Raw genomic sequence first — 16,988 nt, 5'->3', positions numbered from 1 at the left:
TACAGTCACACGAATAACAAATTTTTAACATTACTTTCACTTTTACCATATCACGGTATTTCTTAACATTTAAAATAACAGAACACATGTATATAAGAACATATCAACATGCCGTTAATTTTACACATTTGAAAACATACATTAGTAGTACAGTTAACTTCTATTCTTATCAAAGCAAGTGCCAATTCTTTTTACATTGAAATAATACTACATTTCAAAAAGTCTTTCAGACTAAAACTTCTTTCTTGCTAGAATGTTTTAAATAAAATTTATACAATAACTTTTTACAATATTTAAGTCTTTACACAACGCTATTATACATCAACTTTAGTTTTACGCGCGAGTAATTGAAAAACATAATAAGAAAATTGGTCACAACTCATTTCTCGCCCTTTTGGCGATAAAGGTAGACCTCGCATGAGGTAAAACTTCTTGAAATCTGCCACTTGCAGTAAGAATGAAAGATTAACTTAAGTTTGCAACGTAACATAAAATTTTACTTATCTTTGTAATATTCGGACAAAGGTACTGCAGACCGTAGCCTGGTTTATCCTCCTTCTTGTACGGGCTCGCCCTTCAGTGCTTTCCTCTGGAAGCTTCCGTTTTTCACCAGTACGGCCACCCTTGAACACCTTCCTTTTCCCCTCTGCTTGTGGTCTTGGCCGTTTGAAGGCAGCTGGTCTTGGCAGAACCGGGAAACTTCTGTCGTGATCCTGCTTGGACCTCATTGTTGGCCGTTCAAATTTTTCTTGTACTTTTTCCTCCGCCGCTGATGGCCCTTCCGCAGTTCGGCGACTTTTGCTGCGGAGAGTTCTGTCGGATGAGTCGATCCTCCGTTTTAAAGCCGGGTTATAGTTGCCGTCCTTTCTCCTGGTCCTCTTCACATACGTCATTCTTCTCCCTTCTTCATTCTGGGGGTGTTCGTGAACTCTGTTTTCTCGACGGTGGAACGGCTTCTTTTTCTTTTTACCTTCAATTTTTCCGCGGGGCAATTTTCTTTTCACTTGCTTCTGTCTCTCATTGGCTTGCCCTTGTACTTGTCGTTTTCCCACCTCTGGAACTTGTACCTGCGGTGTCTGCCGTGCCGGATCCTGCAAAAGATCTGAAAAGGTTTGCATTTTATTACGATCGAAGTAGGACTTAATTTGATCAATATTTGCGGAAAAAGTTTCACCATTTCTGGCCTTTAACACTACAACAGCGTGAGTTATTTTTTCTATAACATATGGTCCTTCAAATCGTGGAAAAAATTTGGCAGTTTTATCTTCTGGTGCTGAAGAAAGTGAATGCTTAATTTTTAGTACTTCATCCCCTACTTTATAAGTTACTCCCCGTCGTTTCAGATCGTAATATAACTTCTGTTTTCTTTGTGCTACTTCCGTATTCTTTTTTGCTTCTTTTATTAGTTTTTCTATATCACCCATTTTAAACTCTGGGGCTCTTTGTTGCACTTAAAATAATTTATCTAACTGTGTTATAATCTTTCTGCCTAGAAATAACTCAGCAGGAGTTTTTCCCGTTGTATCATGTTTTGCGGTCCTAAGGGCGAAAGCAAATTCATTGACATAGTTATCCCAGCTTTTATGAAAATTTTTAACATAACTACGGATAATTTTCACTATATTTCTGTTGACCTGTTCCGCTATATTTGATTGCGGCCGATACGGGACCATTTTTAAATGACGTATGCCCAGTTTTTGGCACATGTCTTCAAATATATTACTTACAAATTGAGGACCATTATCCGATATAACTTTTAGGGGCGCCCCGTATTTTAAAATATATTTATTTAAAATAGAATCAGTAACTAATTTCGCGGAGGCTCGTTTTAATGGAACAATTTCGGTCCATTTACTAAAATGATCAACCATAACAAGGAGATAGCGACTTTTATTTAACTGACTTTTTGGGAAAGGGCCCAATAAATCGATGCCAATTATTTCATTTGGAAATTCGGATTTAATACTATTTAGAAACCCGGCCGGGCGGAAATTAATATAATTAATGGCTTGACATGTTGGGCAGGACTGGACATACGCCCTTGTTAACTTTTGCAGTTCAGGAAAGTAGACTCGCGTACGCGTTGGTTAGTTTTTCGAATACCAGCATGAGAAGCTAAAGGGCTGTCATGGAGCTCTTGCAGGATATTTAATCTAAGACTAGCTGGGATAACAGGTCGAAATTCGTCGTTGGAATTCGTAGTTTTTGTGTAGAATAATAGACCATCTATTAGTTCGTAATGGGCCGCCCTATTTCTTATCGCCACAATATCTTGGTGGCTAAAATTTTCAGGATCCTTCAAATACTCATAAATACTTCCAAACTCAGGATCCTTACCCAGTTCGGTTATTACAGTTTCTCGGGAATTTATTGTACACGCTGTAAGCATTGCAACTTATACGGTATTACCCTGTTCGTCTAATTTAATTCGTGATAGGGCATCTGCTACGATATTTTCCTTTCCGGGGGTATGCTTGATTACCAGATTATATTCTTGCAGCTTGAGTGCCCATCTTATTAACCTTGGGGATAAATTTTTCCCTGAGTACAATCTAGTTACCGCCGCGTGATCAGAATATACTGTTATCGGCGCCTTTCCAAAATAGACTCGGAACTTTTGCACTGCTAACAGAACTGCAAGTGCCTCTCTCTCGGTCGCGGAATAGTTTCTTTGTGTTTGATTTAAAGTTCGGCTAAAAAATGCCACGGGCTGCTGATTTTGTGAAAGTACCGCTCCTACCGCATAATCCGAAGCATCCGCTGAAATTTCTAAATTTTCATATTTTTCAGGAAATTTCAACACAGGGGCTTGCGTTAATGCTTGTTTTAATTTTTCGAAAGCACTATTGGCTTCGGCCGTCCACGATAATCTTGCCTTTTTCCTTTTTAATTTTAACAATGGCTCAGCGATAGCCGCAAAATCTTTTATAAAGGACCTATAATATGAACAACGTCCTAGAAAAGAAGAGAGCTTCTTTGCCGTGTTTGGAGTCGGATACTTTTGTACAGCGATTATTTTTGATTCATCTGTCTCGATCCCTTTTTGCGATATTTTGTAACCTAAATATTTTAATTCAGGGGCTGCAAATTTGCACTTTTCGACATTAACTTTTAGACCGGCCTCATTTAATAAAGAAAACACCTGTTTTAAATCCTGTATATGTTGGTCGAGATTATCACTAGTAATAATGATATCGTCTAAATAGATAAATGTGGACTTTCCAAGAACAGGTCTTAACACAATGTCCATGCATCGCTGAAATGTTGCTGGGGCCCCAGAAAGGCCAAACGGCATACACAAAAATGCATAAGTGCCAGACTTGGTTATAAAAGCAGTCTTAGGCACGTCCTCAGGCCTGACCCCTATTTGAAAATAACCATTCGTTAAGTCTAAAGTCGTCATAAATTTGGTTGATTTTATGTTCCTTAAAATTTCTTCTATGATCGGTAACGGATATACCGGATATTTTGTTATGGAATTTAATTTATGGTAATCAATAGCGAATCTCCACCTTTTTGGATGCTCCAAAGGATAATCATTATTTTTCTTATATAAAACCACCGGGCTAGCATAACTACTTGAGATGGGCGTTATGATCTTTTTACGTAGCATATCGGTAATATGCCATTCTATAATTTTTCCTTATTCTTATCATACCGGTATGGTTTTTGACGAACCGGCAATGCATCTCCGGTGTCAATACTATGGTTAGTAACCTGAGTAAATCCTGGAATATCACTAAATAAGGAAGCAAATTCACTTACCACTTGTCGGATTCTATCTTGCTCGTCATTAGGCAGGTGGTCAAAATTTAACCTTGGCGGTTCAACCTTTTTACACGCACTGGTTTCATTGTCAGCCTAAGGGATGCTTCATTAAAATCCAGTGTAGCTTGTGCGTCTGAAAGAAAGTCTATTCCTAAGATTAAATGTGCTTGCAAATTCTTTACTATAAAAAACATCACCTTTACTTGTTCGTCCTTGATACGGATATATAAAGGTACTTTACCTACGCACTTACATTCTTTTCCTTGCGCTGCTAATACTGTCGTATTATCCGCATTATATATGCGGTATTTGCGAAAATACTTTCTAAAAAAGACTTCTGCCACACAGGAACACTGCGCGCCGGTATCCAGGAGTGCGGTGGCCGGGATATTATTTACCAACACTTCAATCTTCGGAAGAGTCAAATTTTTCACCATTACTGTATTTAACTTGAAGGAAGAGGGGTTTTCGTGGCCTTCGGATTTCCGCACCCTCTCGTCAGCAGAAATCCGTTTTAGTTTAAATTATTTTTCCTTTCCGTGCTTTCCTTCTTTTTCCCCTGGCCTTGAGACTTTTTTCCTGGGTTGCTATTGAACTGTCGACGTTCGCCGGCTGTTTTTGAATGCTCGGGTTTCCTTGCCCACTGATTCGCTTTTTCTCCGTAGCCATGTGCTTGAGTTTGTTGTAGTCTTGGCGTACCAAATTGGTTTCGCTGTTGATATTGGCGTCTTCTTTCAACGTCCGCCGTTCTTCTACTTTCAAACTGGATTGCTAGCTCAAATAACTTTTCCAGTGTAGTGGGATTTCTTAATTCAATAAAGTCTTGCACTTGGCGTAGTAACCTCGGCAAAATCACTTGAATTATTTCAGGATCCGGACGGTTTCCAAACAAGAGCTTGAAAACATGAATTTTTCTTAAAATAAAGCTCGACAGGTTTTCGATTCTTTGTTGATATATGCTAAAAAGTTCCGTTTCTAATTTCGCACGATCCCTTACAACAGGGAAGGCTTTTAGTAGGGCAGTCTTGAAATTTTCATAAGTATAGGTGGGACTTCCTGCTTGACCCAAGAGACTTCTGCCGATACATTTGAACCAGTTAAGCGCTTGGCCCCTCAAAGCGCTGGTAGCTAAGGTAACTTTTTGAAACTCGTGCACGGGGTAGAGCATGAAGTGGTCATCCAAGTTTTCCAAAAAACTGGTTACCGGTGAGTTTCCATTAAATGTTGCTTCTGGTTTCATCGAAGCGCGCATGGTCTGGACGATGTACCCAAATCCTTCCAGGGCGGCAGCTGGCATTTCTGGATTCTGAGCCGTTTCTGCAGGCAGCACAGGTTCTTCTTGAAATTCGGCCATGGTTGTTCTTCGTCGGGCGCCACTATCTGGTTCAATGTTTCTTCTAACCTTCTTCGTAAACATACAATGACCTGACTAGGAACAGAGAGCTTACTAAAGCTATGTTCACTAATTGTAGTAAGTAGACAGGATACAGACGAAGGGTATACAAAACCCTTTATTTTTCTTTATATACAATGACTTCCGTACTTCGGAATGCAATGACCCTCCGCTCGGGGTCTAACGTAAAAGGTATAAAAAATAAAACTAAACTCTAATTTAACTTTAGAATAACACACGTGGAAGATTGGCCTTATAATAACAGGAAGCGTATGTAGCACAGAGACTGTGAACATTACAATATGTTTAATTTATTAAGAGGATTAAAACCTCTGGCCTGGAAGGCAAATAGCAACTGCGTAACTTCTAAGGTAAGCGGCCTGCTTCGAACTCACTGCTTCCTCTCTTTCGCTTGGCAAAAAGGCCACACTTAAATACTTGGTGTTCGCCAGACAAACTTTGCATAAAAACCTTCACGCTTATAATTCTGGCCGGAAGTAGAAAATAAGAAGTGATAGTAAATATTTAAAATAAAATAAACGTTAGTAAAACTTAAGATCCTTACATAGTTAGTAAGTAACTTGTATATTCATGAGTTTTTGGACATGGATTTGAATACCATTTAATAAAAGGCATAATAATCAGTTTTTTTTTTTTTTTTTTTTTTTTTTTTTTTTTTTTTTTTGTGCAGCAATAGAGTTATAACTTTAAAGTAATGTGACATAAGTAAAATAACTGCTTTTTATGATGTTCATACATTTTAATTATTTGGGACACATGCATTATATTTGTTATAATTTCAGTTTTTCTAAGTATGTCTTTGTCTTTGCATATGTTAGAATTTACAGAAATCTATATTTTGACATTTACATTTTCAATAGGCTTTATCATGGCAGATGTTGATGATTGGAGTCTTTCTGCTGATATACAAGAGAAAGGAACTTCGAAATTAATTGACAATTTAAATTTGGATGATCCTATTTCACCACCTGTGCCACCTCCAATACCTCCTCCAAAGATTCCTGATGAAGCATCAAAAGACTATGATGAAAAAGATGATGAACCTGAATTAAATCCTGCTGACATATCTGTGATGAAAAAACTTGTAAGATCTCATTTAAATGAAGTTTCTCATGATATAGATATCCAGAGAAATCCTAATTCAACTCTCTATTCTGTGAAATATTTTGAAGAATTGAATCTGCGACCTGAACTTCTTAAAGTTGTGTGTGGTATTGGATTTAATTCACCCTCAAAAATACAAGAGACTGCTCTTCATACTCTTATTGCAGATCCTCCACAAAATATCAGTCTCAGAGTGGTACGCTTAAAACTGCTGCTTTTCTTTTGGCAAGTTTGAGCAGAGTGGACACAAATTTTAAATATCCTCACGTGCTTATTTTGTACCCAACATATGAGTTAGCCATGCAGACAGGAAAAGTGACAAAAAAAAAAAAAAAAAAAAAAAAAAAAAAAGAAGGCAAAATTTTGTCCTAACATTGAATTTTGTTTTGCTGTTAGAGGAAGGTTTTGCAAAGAGGAGAAAAAATTACTGCTAATTTTATGATTGGAACTCCTGGTAAAGTTTATGATTGGGCAATGTGCTATAAGTTTTTTGATCTCAGGAAAATAAAAGTATTTGTTTTAGATGAAGCAGATGTTATGATCTCGACTCAAGGATATCAAGACCAGTCTATTCGCATTCATAAGCAGCTACCGAAAGACTGTCAGATGCTGCTGTTCTCAGCTACTTGTTCTGAAGAAGTCATGGAATTTGCAGAATTGAATTTTTATGATCCTATTATAATTAAACTGAAAAGGGAAGAAGACAGTTTGGATAATATAGATCAGTATTACATAGTATGCAAAGATAAAGAAATATCAAGCTTTGTGTAACATATATATGGTACTGTGTCAATAGGACAGGCTATTATATTTTGTCATACCAGGAAGACTGCATCTTGGTTAGTTGAATAGCCATTCTCAATAGATTTAGAGAAGGAAAAGAAAAAGTAAGTAACAATTCTTGGTAAGATGCTCTATAATTATAAAAGTAAAATTTATTTATGAAAGCAGTTTTTGCTTTTCAAAGAATAAAAATATTAATTTACCTTTAATCAAACATGGTATTAATATTCACATCATTCAAATGAGTAATTTTCTAAATTTTTGAAATTTCTGAATTTAAAGAAAAAGAGAAATGAATTATTGATATATATCTTGTTTAATTATTCTGTGTATGGTTAGTAATTTCTTGGATTTTTGTCATTATATTTCCCAATAAAAATATTTGCAAGTTATTGCGATAGAAATTTTTTAAAGTTAATTTTAATCACAAAATATAAATGGACAAATATATATGATAACTTGATTCAATATTGTAATTTATGTAGTTAAGACCACCCAGTAATGTCCAAAGTAAATGCCTCTGGCAGCATGAATGGCAGATGCTGTGGAAGTGACTCAGATATTGAATGTTTGATAAAGTGTCTGGAGTGATGTATTCTCCAGATATCTTTGTCAGTGTGAAGTGCAAGGAATGTAATGTAGGACTGTGTGTAGATCCCTGTTTTCAAATTTTTCATACGAAAAGAGAATTTTAAGTAATATAAATAGTTTTCAGATGTATAATGTTAAAATTCATAAAATTGTGAGTAATTAAAATAAAATGTGTAAAATATGCATTTAAACAAGAAATAAGGTAATTAAAATATGTATATAAAAGTATCTATAAAGCATAAGCCGTTTATATACTCTATAGAGCATTTTTAAACAATGCGTTGATACTTCGGAAATTTCATGGATTTAGGCTTAGTAGCAAAAAAGCCCCCGTCCCTGGAGAGACGCTCGCGTAAGACACTGCCGGCCTCAGCGATAAGCACGCGTTTTCGCTACCCGGCTCGAAGGGCTTAATAAGCCATTCTTTTTTTTTTCATTACAACATTCTCACTCTTCCGAGATCAGCTTTCGTTCTGTCTAAAAGCAAAACATTCGAAAATCTCAGCACGCAGGCTGACGTCACAAACAGCAGCGCCTTGCGCCAGTTATTACTTCAGTTCATTTCCTAACATACTCCCTCCCCCTTTGAGACTCAGGTTGAGTCTCAAGCTCATAACAAACATTATTTAAAAGATCAAGTTTTTTTTTTTTTTGGAGCTTTCACAAGTCGTCCAGAGGAGGAATATTGTTGCATCACCATTTTATCAGGTGCAATTCCCCTTTTTAACATACATCCAGCACTAGAATTAGATTCCTCTGCACCCAGTTTTTTATCAGGAATTATGTTTCTATGATTGGCCTGTATCTCCAGAGGAAAGATGCATTGTATTGGTCGTACAGCTGTTCCATGCCGGGTCTTAAATTTAACCGTACAAATCTTTCCATCACGTCCAGGGGTCAATTCTGTAATTCGGGCTAAGGACCAAAATAAACGTTTTCTGTTATCATCCTCCATCAGTACTTTTTCTCCTACTACAGGTTCCCAAGATCAATTTTCATTATGCTTTTGAATCAGTTGACTAAGGTATTCTTTTCTAAATCGTTGTCTCAGATCATTTAACCATTTAGTTCTATACTTTAATCTCTTATTAAGACTTGACGAATTTAATTCATCAAGATCTTCAACATTGGAATTTCTGTTCTCGATAAGAAACATGGCGGGGTTCAGAGGGACTAATTCCTGAAGACCACACCTCTCAAAATTGGGACATTCTTTGAGCCTTTAAAGCGATCAAATCCATCTTCAAAGTATATTCAAAAAGGTCAAAATCAAAAGTTCAATCGGAAAATTCCAATTCATAGCACCCGGTCCTGTTTGAGGTTACCACTATGTTGCGAAGAACACAAAAAATATATACAGTCAAAAGTCGTTAATCCGGACTCGTCGGGACTTCGGCGATTCCGGATTATCGATTTTTCCGGATTATAGATCATCAGTTTAAATCTCGTAAGATGGCATGCAGAAATTCCAAAATTAAAAATATGAAACTGTAATTTATGAAATAAAGAACAATTATGATCTAAAGGGTATCAAAATTTGCAAAAAGAAAAAGCTTAATATTTATTTGTTTACTTTATTAAACATTTCTTTCAATGTAAGTTGTTTAAGTTTTGCTTCGTTTCATGTGATAATACTTTCTCTTTAATTCTATTAAACAGACATAATTTCTTGTTCAGTTTCAAAGTTCCGCCGTTCAAGTCCTATAATTGCTGTGTCAAGAACACCGACTAATTTGTCAATCGAACTTTTTTTGTTTTCAATAACCTCTGTCACTTTTCTTCCCTATGGGAAGCGACTTGTTTTAAATCATATCAAAGACGTTTTAAATCATATCAAAGACAGAGCATATCGAGATGAAATACTACATTTGGTAAGGAATTATAAGCCAAATAAAATAAAAACATCTGCGCTGAAGATAAGGATAGTGCTGACAAATCAACTTCCAATTCATTACGCGCCAGCGCCAGGGGGCATGAAAATGATAAACAGATTTCGGATTTCAAAACATACTTTCACTTTAGATCCTTTACATATTAACAAATATATATCGGAAATTCTATTTGATATAATCGAAAGTTTAAGCTTACTTTTATAAAATTGCTCTTACAGTCTGCAAAAAATAATAAGCCGGATGCAATTCGAAAATTAAGGAACAACGCAATCATCAACATTAACTGAAATAGATAATTATTTAGCTTATACGCCCATTATACATAAAATGCGCACGCGAAAACGTATTCTGCACTTGCGCACACTCATATGTGCAGTCGTAAAAGGTCTTACGCGCACGCGTGAACGCCTCTGCGCATGTGTCAACGCGGCGCATGCGCAGAAAGTTTTTAGTTTTGATGTCCGGATTATAGATCATTCCGAATTATGGGTGTCCGAATTAACGACTTTTGACTGTATCAATCAAATATATTCAAAACAGTTCATTCAGTTGCAGGCTGCCTCTACCCGAGGCTGGGTGCGTTATGAATAAAGACAAAAAATTCTTAATAAGCCATTCTTTATTTTCATCAAAACAGTCTTTCTCTTCCGAGATCAGCTTTCGTTCTGTCTACAAGCAAATCATTCGAAAAACTCAGCACGCAGGCTGACTTCAGAAACAGCAGCGCTTCGCACCATTTTTTACTTCAGTCCATTTCACAATATCCTCCCCCCCCTTTGAGACTCAGGTTAAGTTTCAAGCTCATAACAAACATTACTTAAAAGATCAAGTTTTTTTTGGAGCTTTCACATGTCGTCCAGAGGAGGAATATTGTTGCATCACCATTTTATCAGGTGCAATTCCCCTTTTTAACATACATCCAGCACTAGAATTAGATTCCTCTGCACCCAGTTTCTTATCAGGAATCATGTTTCTATCATTGGCCTGTATCTCCAGAGGAAAGATGCATTGTATTGGTCGTACAATGACTACACTATGAGTACAATGACTACAATGAGACTTTTTCGTGCAGCAATAGAGTTATCACTTTAAAGTAATTTGACATAAGTAAAATAACTACTTTTTATGATCTTCATACATTTTAATTATTTGGGACACAGGCATTATATTTGTTATGATTTCAGTTTTTCTAAGTATGTCTTTGTCTTTGCATATGTTAGAATTTACAGAAATCTAAATTTCATTATATTTGTTATGATTTCAGTTTTTCTAAGTATGTCTTTGTCTTTGCATATGTTAGAATTTACAGAAATCTAAATTTTGAAATTTACATTTTTGATAGGCTTTATGAAGGCAGATGTTGATGATTGGGGTCTTTCTTCTGATATACAAGAGAAAGGAATTTCAAAATTAGTTGACAATTTAAATTTGGACGATCCTATTCCACCACCCGTGTCACCTCCAATACCTCATCCAAAGATTCCTGATGAAGCATCGAAAGACGATGATGAAGAAGATGATGACTTGAATTAAATCCTGCTGAGATATCTCTGATGAAAAAACTTATAAGATCTCATTTAATTGAAGTTTCTCATGATATAGATATCCAGACAAACCCGAATTCACCTCTTTATTCTGTGAAATGTTTTGAAGAATTGAATTTGCAACCTGAACTTCTTAAAGGTGTGTGTGGTATGGGATTTAATTCACCCTCAAAAATACAAGAGATTGCTCTTCCTACTCTTATTGCAGATCCTCCACAAAAGATGATTGCTCAGTCTCAGAGTGGTACCCTGAAAACTGCTGCTTTTCTTTAGGGAAGTTTGAGCAGAGTGGACACAAATTTGAAATATCCTCACGTGCTTATTTTGTCCCCAACATATGAGTTAGCCATGCAGACAGCAAAAATGACAAAACAAATGGCAAAATTTTGTCTTAACATTGAATTTTGTTTTGCTGTTAGAGGTGAGGTTTTGCAAAGAGGAGAAAAAATTACTGCTCATTTTATGATTGGAACTCCTGGTAAAGTTTATGATTGGGCAATGCGCTATAAGTTTTTTGATCTCAGGAAAATAAAAGTATTTGTTTTAGATGAAGCAGATGTTATGATCTCGACTCAAGGATATCAAGACCAGTCTATTCGCATTCATAAGCAGCTACTGAAAGACTGTCAGATGCTGCTGTTCTCAGCTACTTGTTCTGAAGAAGTCATGGAATTTGCAGAATTGATTTTTTCTGATCCTATTATAATGAAAAAGGAAGAAGACAGTTTGGATAATATAGATCAGTATTACATAGTATGCAGAGATAAAGAAATATCAAGCTTTGTGTAACATATATATGGTACTGTGTCAATAGGACAGGCTATTATATTTTGCTATACCAGGAAGACTGCATCTTGGTTAGTTGAATAGCCATTCTCAATAGATTTAGAGAAGGAAAAGAACAAGTAAGTAACAATTCTTGGTAAGATGCTCTATAATTATAAAAGTAAAATTTATTTATGAAAGCAGTTTTTGCTTTTCAGAGAATAAAAATATGAATTTACCTTTAATCAAACATGGTATTAATATTCGCATCATTCAAATGAGTAATTTTCTAAATTTTTGAAATTTCTGAATTTAAAGAAAAAGAGAAATGAATTATTGATATATATGTTGTTTAATTATTCTGTGTATGGTTAGTCATTTCTTGGATTTTTGTCATTATATTTCCCAATAAAAATATTTGCAAGTTATTGCGATAGAAATTTTTTAAAGTTAATTTTAATCACAAAATATAAATGGACAAAAAATATATGATAACTTGATTCAATATTGTAATTTATGTAGTTAAGACCACCCAGTAATGTCCAAAGTAAATGCCTCTGGCAGCATGAATGGCAGATGCTGTAGAAGTGACTCAGATATTGAATGTTTGATAAAGTGTCTGGAGTGATGTATTCTCCAGATATCTTTGTCAGTGTGAAGTGCAAGGAATGTAATGTAGGACTGTGTGTAGATCCCTGTTTTCAAATTTTTCATACGAAAAGAGAATTTTAAGTAATATATTTAGTTTTCAGATGTATAATGTTAAAATTCATAAAATGGTGAGTAATTAAAATAAAATGTGTAAAATATGCATTTAAACAAGAAATAAGGTAATTAAAATATGCATATAAAAAAAAGTATCTATAAAGCATAAGCCGTTTAAATACTCTATAGAGCATTTTTAAACAATGCGTTGATACTTCGGAAATTTCATGGATTTAGGCTTAGTAGCAAACAAGCCCCCGTCCCTGGAGAGACGCTCTCGTAAGAAACTGCCGGCCTCAGCGATAAGCGCGCGTTTTCGCTACCCGGCTCGAAGGGGTTATAAGCCATTCTTTTTTTCTTTCATCACAACATTCTCACTCTTCCGAGATCAGCTTTCGTTCTGTCTAAAAGCAAAACATTCGAAAAACTCAGCACGCAGGCTGACTTCACAAACAGCAGCGCTTCGCACCATTTATTACTTCAGTCCATTTCACAACATCCCCCCCTCCCTTTGAGACTCAGGTTAAGTTTCAAGCTCATAACAAACATTACTTAAAAGATCAAGTTTTTTTTGTAGCTTTCACATGTCGTCCAGAGGAGGAATATTGTTGCATCACCATTTTATCAGGTGCAATTCCCCTTTTTAACATACATCCAGCACTAGAATTAGATTCCTCTGCACCCAGTTTTTTTATCAGGAATTATGTTTCTATGATTGGCCTGTATCTCCAGAGGAAAGATGCATTGTATTGGTCGTACAGCTGTTCCATGCCGGGTCTTAAGTTTAACCGTACAAATCTTTCCATCACGTCCAGGGGTCAATTCTGTAATTCGGGCTAAGGACCAAAATAAACGTTTTCTGTTATCATCCTCCATCAGTACTTTTTCTCCTACTACAGGTTCCCAAGATCAATTTTCATTATGCTTTTGAATCAGTTGACTAAGGTATTCTTTTCTAAATCGTTGTCTCAGATCATTTAACCATTTAGTTCTATACTTTAATCTCTTATTAAGACTTGACGAATTTAATTCATCAAGATCTTCAACATTGGAATTTCTGTTCTCGATAAGAAACATGTCGGGGTTCAGAGGGACTAATTCCTGAAGACCACACCTCTCAAAATTGGGACATTCTTTGAGCCTTTAAAGCGATCAAATCCATCTTCAAAGTATATTCAAAAAGGTCAAAATCAAAAGTTCAATCGGAAAATTCCAATTCATAGCACCCGGTCCTGTTTGAGGTTACCACTATGTTGCGAAGAACACAAAAAATATATACAGTCAAAAGTCGTTAATCCGGACTCGTCGGGACTTCGGCGATTCCGGATTATCGATTTTTCCGGATTATAGATCATCAGTTTAAATCTCGTAAGATGGCATGCAGAAATTCCAAAATTAAAAATATGAAACCGTAATTGATGAAATAAAGAACAATTATGATCTAAAGGGTATCAAAATTTGCAAAAAGCAACGTTTCCTCCCCGCAGAGCAGCGTGAAATTGATAAACAGATTTCGGAATGGTTAGAGAAAACAAAGGATATGCCTTTATCCATGTTTTGCAGCAATTCCAATTTTTGTTTGATGGACATCGAAACATGCTTTCACTTTGTAGATCCTTTGGCAGCTCCAGAATCAGAAACTCTTTTTGAGATAATCGAAAGTTCAAGCTTACTTTTATAAATTGCTCGAAAAGTCTGCAAAAAAATAATAAGCTGGATCAATTTGAAGATTAAGGAACAACACAATCTGCAACATTACCTGAAATAGATAATTAGATAATTTTAGCCTAGCTTATACCGTCCGTTATACATTAAACGTGCATGTGTAAATGTATTAAGCGCATTCGTAAATGCATTATACGTTTACGCATAATGCATTTAGGCATGCACAGGAAGTTTGCAGCTTTGAGTATTAAGATCATTCTGGATTATGGATGTCTAAATTAAAGACTTTGTACTGTATTTTGAAAATATCATTTACAGTTGCTCTGTAATGAAGATATTCTCAAAATAAATACTCTTCGGCAATTCATTTATCTTCTTCGAAACGTATTTAAGCTAATAATTGAACAGAGTACGTTATATCAGTATTTTCATCCAACTGTAATGCGAAATACTTGCTGTGTTTTACTTTCTGAACAAGTGTCTTTGGTATGAATTTGCCATTTCATGAATTCATCAACTTTACTAGATCATTTGATAACGTGTTATTATTAATTTCATTAGCTCCTTTTTCGTTTAATAATTTTAAAACGATATCTTTAGCTGCTGGTAATGTGAGGTTTTCTCCAATAGTGTGAACCTGCCCCAGTCTTAGCCATTCTTAGGTTTACTAGACAACTAAGTTCCAAAGCTAAGTATTTTAGGAATTCTCCAAAGAATGATTTTTTAAAATTCTGTTCCTATTAACGTTACACTACAAATCCTCAGCCAGATTGAAAAACCAGCAAGATTGCTTATTTAAATCCATTGAAGGGCTGGAAGAGTGGCAGGGGCTGAGTCCCGTTGTTAGTAGGGATGTCATTAATGTTACGAATACAATTATTGTTAGTTGATTTTGCTATGAAATATTTATAGTTTCTGAAAGTTAAAATTTTGGAAGCAGCATTTCATTCAGTGGGTATCGGTGGTCAGTCTCATATGTGGCACTTTGTTAATAATGATATGGGCAATAATAATGTTAATAATGCTATGTACTTAATTTTTGGGAGGAAGAAAATGTAAATGAATGTAGTGCGAAGAAATGAATGAAATGTTAGATTTTGTAATTTATAATCTCTTAAATTTAAAAATACCAAAATAAAAGTATTTGGGTCAATTAAAACATTTTTGTAACTGGAAGTATGTATATCTGTGATAAACAGACAAACAGTTGTGCAGGTAAAGGCCGGGGAAGGAATTTTGCTGGATTTGTGTTATCAAAAAGGCTGACAGAACATATCAAAAACGCTGAGATACATGACCATTATCTACGGAATCACATCCAAAATGAACACCTTCATCTGATGGGTGAAGTGGTTCTCAAGAAAATAATTGCAGATGCTCACACTATCAAATATGTCTCCATCATGGTAGATTATACTCCTGATGCAAGCCATCAGGAGCAAATGACTATGATAATATGAATTGCCAATGTTTATGTGACAAAAATTGTGATTTGTAGGCTTTTTGGCAGTAGGTAGTAGCACAGGTTCGACAGAAGCATGCTTGAAAAAGCTTGATGAACTAAATTTGCTGCAGAAAATACAAAACTGCAGATGGCAAGGATTTGATAATGGATCCAATACGAGAGGACAGAACAGTGGGGTACAAAAACGCATACTTGAGCTAAATCCGAAAGCATTTTACCTTCCATGCGGTTCTTAGATATGGTGAAATCTTCGACTACTACTATCGACCTTTTTTTGGATTTTTTGCTGTTTGCTGCAACAACTCAGTTATGGTATTTGCTCAAGCGATATGTTAAATTGTTTACAGTGAAGCCAACCTCAGAAACATGCTGCCAGTGTCGAAGAGATTCCGTTAAATCTGTGAGGTTTCAGATAGAATTGATTTATGGTGCATTATTAATTGAGGTCTCCGAGAGAAACGACCCAAAGGTAACAATGAAGGCTGCCAGTTTGGCAAACCAAATTAAATGCTACCCTTTCTGGGTATTGTTAGTAATAGGGTACTATCTCTTGGAGAAAGTTAATATTGTGAGCAAAATGTTGTAAAGTAAGGCTATGCAATTTGATGTCACTTTGAATTGTATTCAGAACACAATCAACTTCCTGAAATCCTACAAAGAAACAGGTTTCGATTTGGCCCAAGATGCAGCTAAAGAGTTATGACAAGTTTGGTTTCTTGCTCAATTTCCGATGCATTACGGGAATGAGCGCAACTGACCTGTGATGTTCTGAGCGTTACCTTAACAGATAAAATTTCTGGGTCGGTTGTTGATGCTCATGATTCATGTGCTGAATTGGGCAACTTAACAGGTTTAGTGCAACAAAGTACTGCTGCTTTTAAAAATCTGCAGTTCATTAAATTCTTTCCCAAACGTCTCTGTTGCATTGCTTATAGCTTTGACATTTCCAGTAACTGTCGCGTCTGCTGAACGAAGCTTTTCAAAGCTCAAGCTGATTATGAGTGACCAGCAAACAAGCATGATGGAAGAGCGATTGAGCAAACAAGCATGACGCAAGAGCGTTAATATCAATTGAGGGACAAAATCTCATGATACTGGGGAATACAGTTGTTTGGTAGGAAGTTCGATATTACCCTTAATGTTACTAACAGAGGCTGTTTGAAGTCTTTAACATGACTTTGCAATATTTTTTACAATTATTCCAAATTTGTCATAGTTTAAAGCATTGGCTTTTTTTTCTGTTAACACAATATGTGCAGTTGATGAAAATAATTCATTCACGTCATGTTCGT

General features: G+C 35.7%; 2 pseudogenes; both read left to right on the top strand.

The window, feature by feature from the left end:
* Nucleotides 1–6,050: 6,050 nt before the first annotated feature.
* On the top strand, nt 6,051–7,057 carry LOC146996653 (ATP-dependent RNA helicase DDX19B pseudogene; annotated as a pseudogene).
* Nucleotides 7,058–7,635: 578 nt separating this feature from the next.
* Nucleotides 7,636–11,966, top strand: LOC146996652 (DEAD-box helicase Dbp80 pseudogene; annotated as a pseudogene).
* The last annotated feature ends 5,022 nt before the right edge of the window (nt 11,967–16,988 follow it).

The sequence above is a fragment of the Stegodyphus dumicola genome, chromosome 6, assembly GCF_044657685.1.
Source record: "Stegodyphus dumicola isolate Sdum_Otavi_A_Nest chromosome 6, ASM4465768v1".
In the NCBI taxonomy this organism is placed as follows: Eukaryota; Metazoa; Arthropoda; class Arachnida; order Araneae; family Eresidae; genus Stegodyphus; species Stegodyphus dumicola.
This window is presented reverse-complemented; position numbering and strand designations above follow the sequence as displayed.